Consider the following 15,282-nt stretch of genomic DNA (forward strand, 5'->3'; position numbering starts at 1 on the left):
AATGCGGTTTGAAGCTCATTGTGAGAGTGTTTGCAGCTGTGAGCTCTTTATAAAGGGTGATCTTTATGTTCCTCAGTAATCTTAGTTATACCATTAAGACGTCCATCAAACTTGTGAAGCAGAAAGCCAGCAAATGTTTGAATTACGGGCCTTTGGTAGTTTACATTGACCTTTTATACATCATGTGAATTATGAAGAAAAAAATGTAAATTGCTGTACCCACAAAACCTTTGCTAAGCAGGCTGGATAATGATGAGTTCTGAGAGAGTCATTGTTCAGTTACATAGAAAATATGATACACAAGGCAGCTGACAGTCCACATGGTTAAAAGGAATCAACATGGATGAAAAAAGCAGTGCAGTATTATATGCTGGCTTGTTCACCTTGACAGCTTTTGTGTGATCGAAAACAGATGCAAACACAAGAATGCAGGCTATCTATGAAGACTAAAAAGCATGAAATGAAGTTTAAATACCATATCTGATGTTGGAATACTATAAGTAGAGAAGGAGATGCCAAAACCATTATGATTTAAACCCTCAGTTGTCTAAGAGCTTGAAATGTTTTCTTATGCTCTTGTGCTTCACATACAGACTTTAGTTCTCACTGCTGCACAAGAAGTGAAATATGTTCACTATTTTGTATTAGTAACTATAAAAACACTGCCAACATGGTCCAAAGGGAAAAATGCATGATTCTCTTTAAGAGCTCTTAAGCATTGCTTAATACTTGTCTTAAAATCCAAAGCCTAGAGTTAGATAGCCATTGACAACCTAGTAAAGGAAGTATTTGTTAATATTCTAATCTGGGACACAGCAGCCACCTTTTCTTTAATTGGACTGAGGAATTGTAAACACTGGAAAATATTCCCATTTTGAAGAAAGTTCTCAAAGGGATAATAGATGTCCTTATTTCTTAGATTATTGCATAAAAGGCCCTTTCTCAATCCTTAAGAAATGGCTGTCAGTAAAAAGCATGTGTCCTTTTTCTAAACCTGCCTGTGAATAAGAATATGAATCATGTGTGGAAGTTTGTGAACAGTCATTTTTTTTAAGAAACATAAAGCATACTGTAATTACAAGCACTTCTAAAGGAGCGCTTTCCAAACCTTATTTTTAAGAGTTTGGAAACAGCTCTTATATTTAAACCTTATATTTAGATTTAATGAATATGTTTATTGCTTTCTTGAGGGTATGTATATTGCGAAGACTGAATCAATCCAATAAGTATATCATAAGCTATATCTCCAGAAGATTCTGAAGTTCCTGTCTGTATTGTGTATATTTGTAACTGACACTGACAGTGAGTTTTTAGAGTGATAGTTTGGAACAAGGATCAACATGAGAAGCCAAGATACTAGCTGAAATTTAGGTCCCTGTTGCTTAGAGTTAAACAAAAGGCAATCGTTTATTTGTAGTTAAATACAAAGATTGAGTTGCTAGTTCCTGCAGTAGGTTCATCAAATTTTCAAAGCATCATGCAGTGCAAATTTGATAGTTTTAATTTCACTGGCAGTAGGAGTATGCACACATACATGCATATACACAAATCTGCCAATAGTGTTTGAAAAATACTGTTTTGCTTTACTTATGCTTCATATGAGGAACATGACTCCTTTTTTGACTGCTTATGGTCTGAATTTTGTATATGTTTTCCCCTTCAATTTAAACTCTGTGAGCACATCAAAGCGGAACAGTACATACATAATGCTGAAGGCTTACACTTTATACATGCATGCTTTCCTGCACATCGTGTTTTCGTGCAGCTCTTACAGCTATAGCTCTAGCATTTTTTCCTGCTTTAAACACATACTGAATGATAGCTTTGAGATGAAGTTTGAAAAACTAAAATGAGCAGACCTGTCACCTGTTTCTCTATGTGCTGATATTTACCCTCAGGCTCTATCACACTTGACATGACCCTTTAAGGAAAGGTTTTCGGGGGAGGGAGAAGATGCTCCTACCTGCCTTTTCTGCTGTTAGGCTGAGTGCAACTCAAGTTCAGCCAACTGAACTTGCACCAGTTATGTTATTTGCTATTATTCTTTCTCTTGGGACATGGTCGTTAAAGTCCAGCACTCCAGGGTTGGTTTTGGTATCTCTTCCTTTGCAGCTGATTTTGGTTTACATTAACTTTCCTGTGACTGTCTGAACTGCAGTCTTGTATGCAAACTGCTGGGTTGAGAGATGGAAATAGTCATCTGTAACCTGGGCTCCAAACCAACTACCACCTGTTGCAAGTGGTAGTCTTTCAGAAGCGGCTTGTATTTTTATTTTTTCTTAACTGAGGTACTTTGCTCATGTGTCCCTGTCAAAACTGTAGGATAGAGATGAAATAATATCTCATACACTGACAACCAACTTAGTGGTGTATGCCGTGCTCTCTAGGAGATCCGTGTCATGTTTTATGACCTGGACAAAGGGAAAACCTATGCCTGCCAAAAACAGCAACAAAAAAAACCAACAATCCTGCTAACATTTCACCTCCACTTGCCTCGGTTGATTTCTTATACAGAGTTAATGAATTGTCTGTTAAAGATTCTAGGACTCTTATGAGCTCTATGAATCTAATGGTTTTGGGTTTTCGAAGTAGAGAAATGCAGAGCTCACACCTGAATCAACAAATTAATGTGAAATTATGTTATGTGGTGCACAATTTCTCTTGTTTTTATCCCAGGATCTTCACAAGGCAACTGTTGTCATGAGTATTCAGAATTAGAACTGAAAAATTTGGAAAATATTTTAAGGAGTAAAAGCTATCCTTTCTTTTCTGTGGACTGTTAAGCCAGAGAGTCTTTATAAATAATTTTTGAAATAACTTGCCATTTTTCAAGTAATAAAGTTGAAAGGCTGATTTTCAAAATCCTTGTATAGAGGTAGATGAGATTTGGATAATATGATTAATTCTGGGTCCCAAATGCCTAGATGGAAAAGATGAAGGTTAAAAGCCACTGAGCAGAATGCTATACTTTTGCTCTAAAAACCTACTTCGCAGGTTGTGATAGAATGTTAAAAGAGATACGCAGAACATTAAAGTGAAGCCCTAGAGCTCCTACAGTTACAGTGCCTTTTAAGTGACAAGTTTCAGTCAGCTGAGCCACATTTTTCAAGGGGCTATTTCTGCTCTTGGTACTCCTAAGATATTTCATGTGTGTATGTATGTGGCTTCTCTGCATATATGCATATATATGCATGTAAGTCCATATATGGGACTGGGGGTTGTTTTCCACCATATATGATGCTCAGCTTTCACACTGGAGTTTCTCCAAATGTTATTTTATTGTGCATGGAGAAATAAATGATATATCCTCGTGTTTGTATGCAGGTAAACATCAGACTGAAGGAGTATAAGACAGAAGGACAAACAAGTTATCGGATTCCAGAGTGCATGACAAAACACTTTCAATACTGTTTATACCTTGCTCATGTCCATGTAAAACACATTTTGTCCATAAAGGATATATTTTATTTTCCAAAGCATCTAGAATACTCCAAGACCATGAAGCTGTAACTAATAATATTATTCTTCCTGAAGATTTTCAGGCATCTGTTTAAATTGAAATAAAATTAGAATTTGCATTCCTTAGAGAAATGAAAATACTTCCACATTGTACTCTTATTCTTAGTTACTGTAAAAAGTTAAAAACATTTTTCTGAGAACAAAACTTTCAGCAATATTTCATTCAGACTTTGTTTCTGACATAAAATTTAGTTTGAACTGATTAACATAACAGATTTCAAGTTGGTTGCATGTGAACTGCATTTTTGCAAGATGTTGATTTGCTTGACTGAAATCACAAGGGATATAAAGCCAGTTTTGACTCATGGGTCCTATATTCACGGAAGGAATACCAATCCTGTGATATATAGAATCATAGAATCATAGAATGGTTAGGGTTGGAAAGACCTTAAGATCATCTGCTTCCAACCTGCCTGCCATGAGCAGGGACACCACACACTAAACCATGTAACCCAAGTCTCCATCCAACCTGGCCTTGAACACTGTCAGAGATAGAGCATTCACCACTTTGTTGGGCAACCTGTTCCAGTGCCTCACCATCCTCACAGTAAAGAACCTCTGCCTTATACCTAACCTAAACTTTCCCTGTTCAAGTTTGAACCCATTCCCCCTCATCCTATTGCTACAGTCTCTAATGAAGAGTCTCTCCCCATCATCCTTCAGATACTGGAATGCAGCTGTGAGGTCTCCACATAGCCAAGCAAATCATCATCTCCAAGCAGCCTTCTCTTCTGTGCTGTATCGCAACTTCTCTGTGTTCACCCAAGTTTTCTGTCATCTGAAAAGAGGGCTCTGAGTTCATGGAAAATGTAGACCTAGGTATGTTGAACTGACTTGTAATAGTTGGACAAAAAAGGAATGTTACAGGTTAGAGTAAATTAAATGTCCTTTCTGTCTTGGCAAGGAATAACATCTTTTGTCAAAGCTAAATGGATTTTGCTGCAGACATTCTAATTTTGCAAAATCACCATGATCTAGGAAAAAGGCTGCTTTGTAGTAACATATTATCTAGGAGTACTCAATAACTTACAACAAAGGAAATGTGGTGTTAAAGTTTTCGAAAGTAAAGTTTCTGAACTGTGATTCCTAACTGTAATTTCTTTCAAACTAACAGTCAGTAAAAAATTTTGTACTTAAAGCATATTTATCTCGAAGCAATTACACACACACACTCCCGTGTGTGTGTGAGTACACTCATATATTTTTAATCAAGTATTAAGCAACATATAGGGGGAAAAAATCAAACCCTTTATTCAGATATTCAGTAGAGTATGAATTGGTCTTGTCAATAAAATAATCTATTTAATGACCTATTTAATCCCTTCCATAGTGACTACGCATATTAGGAATTGGTGGGTTAGTAAATACAGAAATATTTTAATTGGCTGTTTTATAGATTACATGCAGCATGCAGAAATGAAACCTTATTTAAAAAAAATCTGTATTTATAGAATAACAGTATTTCTTCCTGATTATTTAAAATTTACACTAGAATAATTGTGTAAACCACTTCGTCCCACCCAAATCTTTCTTATTCTTAGCTTTAAATGTCAATATAAAGGTAAGACATTTTGGCAAATGGATAATATGAAGGAACACTAAAGCTTCCTTTCTCTAATTTTACAATCAGATGGTCATGTATAAAAGAATCCTAGATTATCCTAAGAGTGTTTACTTTTTAAAAACAGTTGAAAATATTTTACTACTGGAAAAATTGCTTTGTTACCAGTAGGAAGCTATTCACCTTGGATCAATTGCTATAATGATATAAACGCAAGCTTCTTGACACTAACAGGTTAGGAATCTTGAGCAAGCTTTAAGTACATAAAAGGCAACAAAGTTCACATTAAAATGAGGAGGAGAATCAATGCTTTTCAGGAAGATGAAGTCAGCTTTCAGTTAACTCAAGTAGAAATTTTCTATTGACAGTAGATATATTAGATGAAATAACTGAATCTGGATTCATAACCTGATTAAGCACACACATAACTTTATGAATAATATTGCTAAATTAATAAAATGAGTAATAATTTGAGGAAAACACTAGAATTGAAGAAATTCTTCTGAGTTAACATGTTGTTGTCTTGGAGGTAGCTTACAAGGTGCATCCCAGTACGTTTACAGGAGCCGATAGAAAAGCCATGCCCAAGTGGTAGAGCAGATATCTGTCTAAATGCTGAAAACTCGTAGTGTAACTCTTAGTGGAAACAGTGAAATAAATATGTATACAGAACTAAAGGTGACTGTGATACTAAAAATGCTTCTGGGGTTTGGAATATTTTTTCCAAAATTTATACTCTTGCAAAACACATACTTTCAGTGTAAATAGACAGTTACAAAGGCATAAAGAAATTATGCCTAATACTGGTATCCTTTAATATGTCAGCAAAATTCTTAAAAATCCCATTCATTTGGTAGCATGAATTTCTGTTGTTATTTTGGTCTTGAGTGACATTGGATGTTACCACAGCACTAAGTAAAAAAAAAAAGAGGAAGTTGTTATAAAAATCATGTGTAGGGTCTGAGAGTCAAAGAAATGTGTCTGGCCTGTACCTGCAGCATAGGAATGCCTGAATAATTTATTCATGGACTCCCTTCCTTGTTTGATCTTAAGCAGCACAAGAGAGATTAACACTGGTAAGAACAGTCTTGGTGTTTGCCATGCAGTTTGAGTGCTTGGCTTGGTGTCTCATTTTCATGTGCCATAGGTAGTTTGCCTCTGCTGGACCTCTGTGATCCAACTGTCATTGTTGTTGCTGTGACTCTTCCATTCACTTTCAGGAGCATTGGACTGAGTTGCTAAACTCATTTGCTTGAATGAATATCAATGGAAGTTGCATGTAAATGCCACATTTTATTTTATTCTTAATGCATCCTGCTGGATAGAGTGCATGTTTTGTTCATTCAATGGGTATGAAATACCAAGACCTGACAGAGAGGTATCAGATGCAATTATAGCACATTTAGAGGACTATGCTATGAGAAAATGGTTTCAGAATAACTAGTAATTTATTCTTAGCAAATTGTTTCAGCTATGTAGCACAAAATCTGTAATTGACAGTAATGGATATCATAGCAATGGTAGCCAAATTATGTTAAATGAAAGTTAAATCCGAGTCTACTTTATTTCTTTAGAATAAAATACAACTTTTTTTTTTTTTTTAATAAAAAAGAACTTCTTACATGTAAGATAGAAGGAGTTGTATACTTCCTCCTCCATTAAAATATTGCAAGTAAAGCACTGTGTGAAATTAGGCAGACATAAACTTTAAAATTGCTGTGGTAAAAAATAATGCATGTTAAGTGGTTTCAAGAGAGCACAGAAGTTGCATAACTGATTTTAAATCTTTCTTTGACCCTAATTTATGTTCTCATCATTCAGTTGTATAAATAGAGAAGAAGTAAGTTAAAAAAAGAGAAGTGACCTTTTCTGTTGTGTATAAACTAGGCATTATCAAAATCAGAATGCCATGTACAAATCACATTTTAAAATTCAACTTAGAGAATTGGGCAAAGTTCAAAATAGAGTCACAGAGTGATTCAAGGAGCAGGAGTAATGTTTATCGGGGGATATATAAAGAGCTCACACTTTAGATGCGAGACAAAAGCCTGAGAAGTAACTTAATTACGATTTATAAGTACTTTCACAGGAAGAAAAACCCAGTGGCTTAAGTACTTTGTAACTTTCTAGGCAGAGAAAGACGTAACAAAACCCAAAGGCAGAAATTGGAAGCTAACAATGAATAAATTTTGAACAGTGAAAGTGTTTATGCCCTGAAACATTGAAATAAGCAGCAGCAGATCCTTCATTTCTCCTAAAGAACATCAGCTGCATTCTGGAAGACATTAGCTGCAACTAAGCTACAAATTTCGTATTGTCTTAGGGTGACATAAACCAAGCTGACTTAGGGGATATTTGACTAGATGATCTTATGGCCATATTTGACTAGATGATCTTATGGCCGTAACAGCAACTAGGAATGGGAGAGAAAAGGAAGAGTTGCACTGTCCTACAGTAGAATCATAGAACCATAGGATAGCTAGGGTTGGAAAGGACCTTAAGATCATCCAATTCCAACCCCCATGCCATGGGCAGGGACACCTTGCACTAAACCACGTCACCCAAGGCTCTGTCCAACCTGGCCTTGAACACCGCCAGAGACGGAGCATTTGCAACTTCATTGGGCAACCTGTTCCAGTGCCTCACCACCCTCACTGTAAAGAACTTCTTCCTTATATCTAATCTAAACTTCCCCTGTTCAAGTTTGAACCCATTACCTCTTGTCCTGTCACTACAGTCCCTACGAAGAGTCCCTCTCCAGCATCCTTATAGCCCCCTTCAGATACTGGGAGGCTGCTGTGAGGTCTCCACGCAGCCTTCTCTTCTCCAGGCTGAACAGCCCCAACTTTCTCAGCCTGTCTTCATAAGGGAGGTGCTCCAGCCCCCCGATCATCCTCGTGGCCCTTCTCTAGACTTGCTCTAACAGCTCCATGCCCTTCTTCTGTTGAGGACACCAGAACTGCACACAGAACTCCAAGTGAGGTCTCATGAGAGCAGAGTTGAGGGGCAGGATCACCTCCTTTGACCTGCTGGTCATGTTTCTTTTGATGCAGCCCCGGATACGGTTGGCTTTCTGGGCTGCGAGCGCACACTGAAGCTGACTCATGTTCAGTTTCTCATCAACCAACACCCCCAAGTCCTTTTCCGCAGGGCTGCTCTGAATCTCTTCTCCGCTCAGCCTGTAGTTGTGCCTGGGATTGCCCCTACCCATTTGCAGCACCTTGCACTTGGCTTGATTGAACTTTGTGAGGTTGGCATTGGCCACCTCATAAGTGTGCCAAGGTCCCTCTGGATGGCATCCCTTCCCTCCAGTGTATCAACCAAACCACACAGCTTGGTATCATTGGCAAACTTGCTGAGGGTGCACTCAATCCCACTGTCCATGTCACTGACAAAGATGTTGAACAAGACAGGTCTCAGCACCGATCCCTGAGGGACACCACTCATTGCTGTTTTCCAACTGGACATTGAGCCATTGACCACAACCCTTTGCGTGCAGCTCTCCAGCCAGTTCTTTATCCAACGAGTGGTCCATTTACCAAATTGGTGTCTCTCCAATTTAGAGACAAGGATGTCATTTGGGACAGTGTCAAACGCTTTGCACAAGTACCATCCAGTAGGCAATAAATTTAGTCAACCTAGCATTTTTCTCCACTGATTTCTAACTGCCTTTACAGGTAAGAAAAAAAGAGTGAGATAATCAAAGGAGTAATTTAGATGAAGAGTCAGTGAGGGATTCTATGAATTAACCTTTGCTAATTGATCAGAGAGGAGTGTAGATGAATTGGTGTGATACTTCTCCAAATACTTCATTGCGAAATGAAATTTTAGGACACAACTTTGCTTCCTAGGGAGAAGACAACTCATTCTATGACAATATTTGCTTTTACTTAAAAGGAGTCATCTCTGAATTTGCACAGATGAAGGTGTCTTCTGGACTGTAAGATACACAATATCAAATGAGTAATTTTAAGAGGTGCTCTGAGAGATCTGGTATTAATCAGGATCCAGTATAGATCAATTGGTTTCTAGGTTTTGCAGCGGCAATTTTTAAAAGAGGATTTTGGAGTGGCCTTCCTCCTACACTGTATCTGCAAAGACAGTCTCATAGCTCATCTCATTACCCTCCAGCCCCATAATAATCAGTTGTGGTCACTGTGGGCAAAGAATGGATTTTAAAGGAAAACAAGCCATTTGAAGATTAAGCTGTTAATAAAAGATGTGAATGAGAAATGAGCATGAAAATCTTCAGTGGGTGTTTGCTGGAGTATGTTTGCTAGGTATAAGTTTCAGTGCTGAGATCAGGTGTGTCATTCAAAGAGATTTACAGACTGATTGCCCCTACCTGTAGAAAAGGAAGGGTAGGGTAATTATTATTGAGCACTGAGATAAAACAATTTAATATTTCAAATCTATAAATATAAATCTGTCTCTAAAAATAAAAACTGAGACTTGGATCTCTGAATTTATAATTAAACAAATGTTGTGTGGATATAATGGAGCATTTTACATTAATTTTGTAAGACTTAAAAGCTTTTAGTAACTTCTTAATGAGTGGGTGCAGGGGGTGTAAACATCTTTTTTACTGGCTGGATTTAGTCTACAGAACCTCATATTATTCTTGTGACTTTAGTAGTTTGAATCTGTGGAACTTTGCATGTATGAAAACTTCTACAGATGAACTAAAAGACTGAATTTAACTAGATTACTGAAATGATATTAAATACCAATATAGACACTCTTATCTTGGGGCAGTGGTGGATGCATTTAATCCCAAGTGTAGGTGTCACAAAAGTTATTATTTTGGACAACATCTATAAAACCATTATTGTTGCTCTGACTAAAGGCTGACTAAATTATTTTTTATGTACAAAATCCCCTCATAACTCTCATCTATTTCTATTGGATATATTCATCTCTACTACTTATAAGGTCTAGGGTTTTTTTACGTTTAAAAGCAGGTCCAACACCAGGTAAAGACATAACTTTTCAGCTTTTTAGGGACGTATGCTGGTCTACAAATATATGTGTGAGAGACTTCTACGTGAGCTTAGTGATACTGCTTGGAGTAGTCCTATAAACATGCAGGTTGGTAATTAGAAGACACATAAGCTTGTTTTCCCTCAGCCATAATCCCTTTATTGTCTTTGTCCATCCCAATTCATATTATATTTACTAAGACACCAGCTAAAAGGGATGACATATTCTAATGCTGATAGGAAAAAACATTTGAAGTAAAGGCAAGTATTGCATATGAAAATATTTGAACAACTATAAGTGTATAGTCAAGATTGAACATGTTGATATTAAACATATTATTACTTGGTTAAATACAGGACAGAATTAGAATTTTTTGTCAACATGTATATTCACCCTTTGAGTTGGCTGTGAAGGCAAGATATGATGTACAACAAAAAACCCCATGGCCATTTAGAAAAAGAATTATTTAGCTATTCAGAATACTGTAACAGATTTTAGTTATTTGCCTTATTTTGTCTTGACCACAGAAGTACTGTATAGCAGAAACTGGCAAAATAATGACAAAACACTCAGGCTAGCTATTGACTTCTGATGCTGAAATTTACTGCAAGATAATCTCCACACTAATAAAATCCTCTCAAAGTAATTATTCCTCTTGAGGAATTTTTTAAGCATTTCTACTTTTATTGACTTGTTCAAATAGACAACTATTTTGTCTTTCTCTCTTCCCCAATAACAGTATTGATTTTTCTAAAATAAAACAGTCATTCATTGTTCATTGAATTTGTAACAAAAAAGCCAGTTACCTCCTCAAAGCAACTTCAGTTTCACTTCTAGTGATGCTGGTTTTACCTGGAATTGATCATAAATTCACAGTGTGGCTCTATTCACTTTTGACCTGCTGTATTTGATTTGCATGGCAAGATTCTGGTAGCTGGAGGTCTACAGGGATGGATTCTGTGCGAAGCTGTTAGAAATTTTCTCTGTGTATGTCTGATGGAGGTAATGCCATCTGGCACCAAGATGGAACCACCACTGGCCAAGGTTGAACCTACCAGTGACAGTGGTAGCACCTCTGGGATGCCATAGTTAAAAAGGGGTAAAAGTTGTTGCACAGTAGCAACTGCAGACAGAGACAAGAGTGAGAATATGTGAAAGAAACAGGTCTGAAGACACCAAGATCAGTGAGGAAGGAGGGGGAGCCAGAGCAGAGATTCCCCTGCAGCCCACAGAGAAGTCCATGGTGAGGCAGGCTGTCCCCCTGAAGCCCATGGGAGCCCATGGTGGAGCAGATACCCACCTGCAACCTGTGGAGCATCTCACACCACAGCAGGGGGATGCCTGAGGGAGGCTGGTACCCCATGGGAAGCCCATGCTGGAGCAGGCTCCTGGCAGGACCTGTGGCCCCATGGAGAGATGAGCCCATGCTGGAGCAGGTTTGTTGGCAGGGGGGACCCACGCTGGAGCAGTCTGTTCCTGAAGGATGCACCCCATGGAAGGGACCCACGCTGGAACAGGTTGTGAAGAACTGAACCCCGTGGGAAGGACCCACACTGGAGAAGTTTGTGAAGAACTGCCTTCCATGGGAAGGATCCATGCTGGAGCAGGGGAAGAGTGTGAGGAGTCCTTCCCCTGAGGAGGAAGGAGTGGAAGAAACAATGTGTGATGGACTGACCGCAACCCCCATTCATTCCCCATCCAGCTGCACCATGCTGGGGGAGGACACAGAGAAAATCAGGAGTACAACTTAGGTGGAGGGAAGGTGTTTTAAGATGTGGTTTTATTTATCCTCAATATCATACTTTGATTTGGTAATAAATTAAACTGATTTCCACAAATCAAGTCTGTTTTGCACATGATGGTGATGGGTGAATGATCTCTCCCCATTCTTAGCTTGACTCATGAGCCTTTAGTTATTTTTTCTCTCTCCTGTCCACTTGAGGAAAGAGAGTGAAAGAATGGTTTTGGTCAGCACCTGCTGTCCAGCCAGGGTCAAAACACCGCACCTGCAAAACAAAACTGGTTATTCATTTGAACTGTATTTTCTATAAAGTTTTAATAAACAAATCAGTGTTGTTGCATTGAAGCATCTTGCATTGTACAATGCAGTAATATCCTTGAATTTAAGCTTATTAAATAGCCAGCACTGAAAGTGAAAGAGAGCAAAATTTGGAAGCAAACTGAAGAATTATGGCAAGACATAGGATACCTTTAAGGCATTAAATGGTACTATTTCATTAAATAATCACATTTTGTTATTTCATCAGAATACTTCACAGTGTAATGGGATACAATCTGTATGAAGGTCTGAATGTTTCCTATTGTTTAATCATATAAAGATGAATTTATACCTTTTATAGAAAACTATTTTGTTTTGTTGTTATTCACCTCTAAAGCATCTATTTGCATAGTTTATGCTGCTCCTTGCAACATGTCTGTTTCCACACAGAAAATTGTGAATGGTTAAAGAGTTGCTTGGTGTGGCAAATGTACCTACATGTCTTTTAAAGAATAACTGTTAAGTGACAAATGCAACCCAAGTAAGAATATAAAAATATAATCTATGGAGCTGTTTCCATGCAACTAAAAAGGGGAAACATTTTCACTTGATGTTGGTAGATGGTGTGCACAGTCAGTTTTTATTTTTATCTATCCTTTTTATTTTTTTTAATGGATTCATCTTTTAATACAAAGTTTGCAAAAATTTGGGGGATTGTTTATTTCCTACTCAAAATGTTTTGCTCTAATAAATATTTTTTTCCTCATTCCATAAGAAATAGGATTAAATAAGCAGTCTGTTATCTCTTTTGCATATAGGGGAATGGAAAAAAAAAACAAACCAAACCCTATGAAGTGTCCTAAAAGGCATGTAAATCAACATACGGAATCAACATATGGAATTGCAGTGAACTTGCTAGAAAATGGTATTTTAAGTGGAGAATAACAGAATAAAATGGAGAGGATATTTGAGTCAGCAATGAATGCAGTCCTTTCTTACAATAAATAAAATAACTGCTTAAAGAACATCTATGTGTCTATACAATGTCTCTGCTCTGTGGTTTTTTGTTTTGTTTCATTTTGTTTTGTTTTTTTAGCCAATGAATTTTTCTTAAAAACACCCATTAGAAGCACATTTTTAATTATGAATACTGTATAACATTGTGATTGTGATATCTCATATCATGTTCATAATAAATTATATTCCTTTTTAAAATTTATTCACAATATAGACATGCACTGAATCATTACTGAGGTTTCATTATGTTATTAAATGTTGTCATCCATGCTTTTGCTATAAATGTTTTCCTTCTTTTTTTTTTTTTTTTTTGAGTAAATTTTTTTTTATTTAAATTATTTTCCATAATTTCTCAAGAAACACAGTCAGGAATCTATTATTGTCCTTTAACTTGTTCATTTTTTTAGCCCCCAAATTTGCAAGTATAACTGAGATATATAAGACTGTAATCAAATCTCAGGTACTATGCATGAATGGCATTGAGTCATCAAAAGTAAAATGTTAAGCATATTTGCTGTAGATGTGTTTGCATACTTGAAGAGTCTAAAATCTGTTAAAATACCAGATGGCAACACTCAGGCAGTTATGTCATGAATTTGTTGGGTTCATAGCAACATAAAGCTTCTAAAGAGAATAAAGAAGTACTAGTAATATAAATAAAAAGTTTCTAGTAAACTGTTTTTAATAATTTATCTTTTTTTAGATTATGTTGAATTTGAGTTGATTTCAAATGATACTGAGACTCTCAGGCTGCTTTACATGTAATGGAAGCCTCAGGAGGCAAAAGTCTTAGATGAAAGGATTTTTTAAATGTTTTGTCTTTAGGGGGAGCATTTGAACTTTGGGAAGATTAGTATTTGTGTTGGGTATTGGAGTTACCCTGTAGCTGGATGGTTGGGCATATCCAGTTTTATTATAGCTGCATAAACAAATGGTAAGGCTAATTTTGTAACTGATGAAGTGTTGAGCTGATTTGGATACTCAGTTCTGTATGGAAGTTATCTGTCCACAAGTCATATCTATGTTAAACTTTGTAACGCCAAAAGAAGGCTTAATCTCTTCTTGCAAGGATTGTTTGTTCTGTGCCACACCCATCTTCGCTTCTACAAAGTCATTTCTGAAGTACAAATAAACTTGTACTTCAGTTACATTTTAATTAGTTTCTACCATTTTGTTAGCCATTCACTCACTGAATTTGCATGAACATTCCTGCTTTCTTTGAGTGGATTTTGACTGAGAATCTACTAAGAGCTTTCTTTGTAAGTTTTCCCAAAGTGAGACTTGACTTCTTTAGGAGTTACACACACACAGAGTCTGGCAGCACCAGTTTCTCTACTTGACTGCCAAACAAGTGAATAAAAATTGGCAGAAACCTCAAAGAAATTCAGTTTCACCAGAGGGAACTCTACTAGTCATACCTCACTACTTACATGTAGGTGCCTATGGCCACCCTGTCCCCAGTACAGCTGAAGTCCTCTGGGGTTGGTGTTAGGTTTCTAGTTGACCCACTTCATTCTGGAACAGTTAAGTCCAAACAAGTCTTTGATTCTGGTAGAGTGTGGTAAAGTGCTCCTTTGCTTACACAACTCCTTTTTCTTGGTTATCTTTATGTTGACGAAGTTTGTGAAATTTCAGCTCAGAGTATCAAAAGAAGCACGTTAATATTTGCTGGTTGAGAATCATACTGTATTTGGAAGTTTCTATACATGACATTTTTTAATTTCCTTATTCTACTTCCCCTGCTGCAAATGTTATGCAGGGATTTAGTGGCCAGTTTAGCAAAAGGTAAATGACATTAGTTTGGGCAAGTCAAAATGTAAGCAGGTGCTTTATACACAACTCCCACAAAGCTCTGCCAATGCACTTCAAACCTGTTCTGTAACATCAACTGTCTAGTTTATTCCTCAGCTGCTTTTGAGCCAAGATGCTTTCTAGACATGCTAAATTGTACAAAACTGTGGTTTCATGCTACATGTAAATTGAGATTCTGCTGGTATTGCCAAACACATTTTCCATTTTCTTAATTTGGTCTGCTTTGCACAAAAAGAACATTGCTAGCTGCTACAGACTTACATGTGAGAAACTGCTTTACCTTTTCAATAGGCTTTGAATTTTAATTTCATTTTGCTGTTTCTCCTGGCATTGCATACATGCAACTGTTGTCTGTCTCTGGAATTTTATTTTTTTTTCAGTTCCTCATTCTCTT

Source organism: Strigops habroptila, chromosome Z (genome assembly GCF_004027225.2).
Source record: "Strigops habroptila isolate Jane chromosome Z, bStrHab1.2.pri, whole genome shotgun sequence".
Lineage (NCBI taxonomy): Eukaryota > Metazoa > Chordata > Aves > Psittaciformes > Psittacidae > Strigops > Strigops habroptila.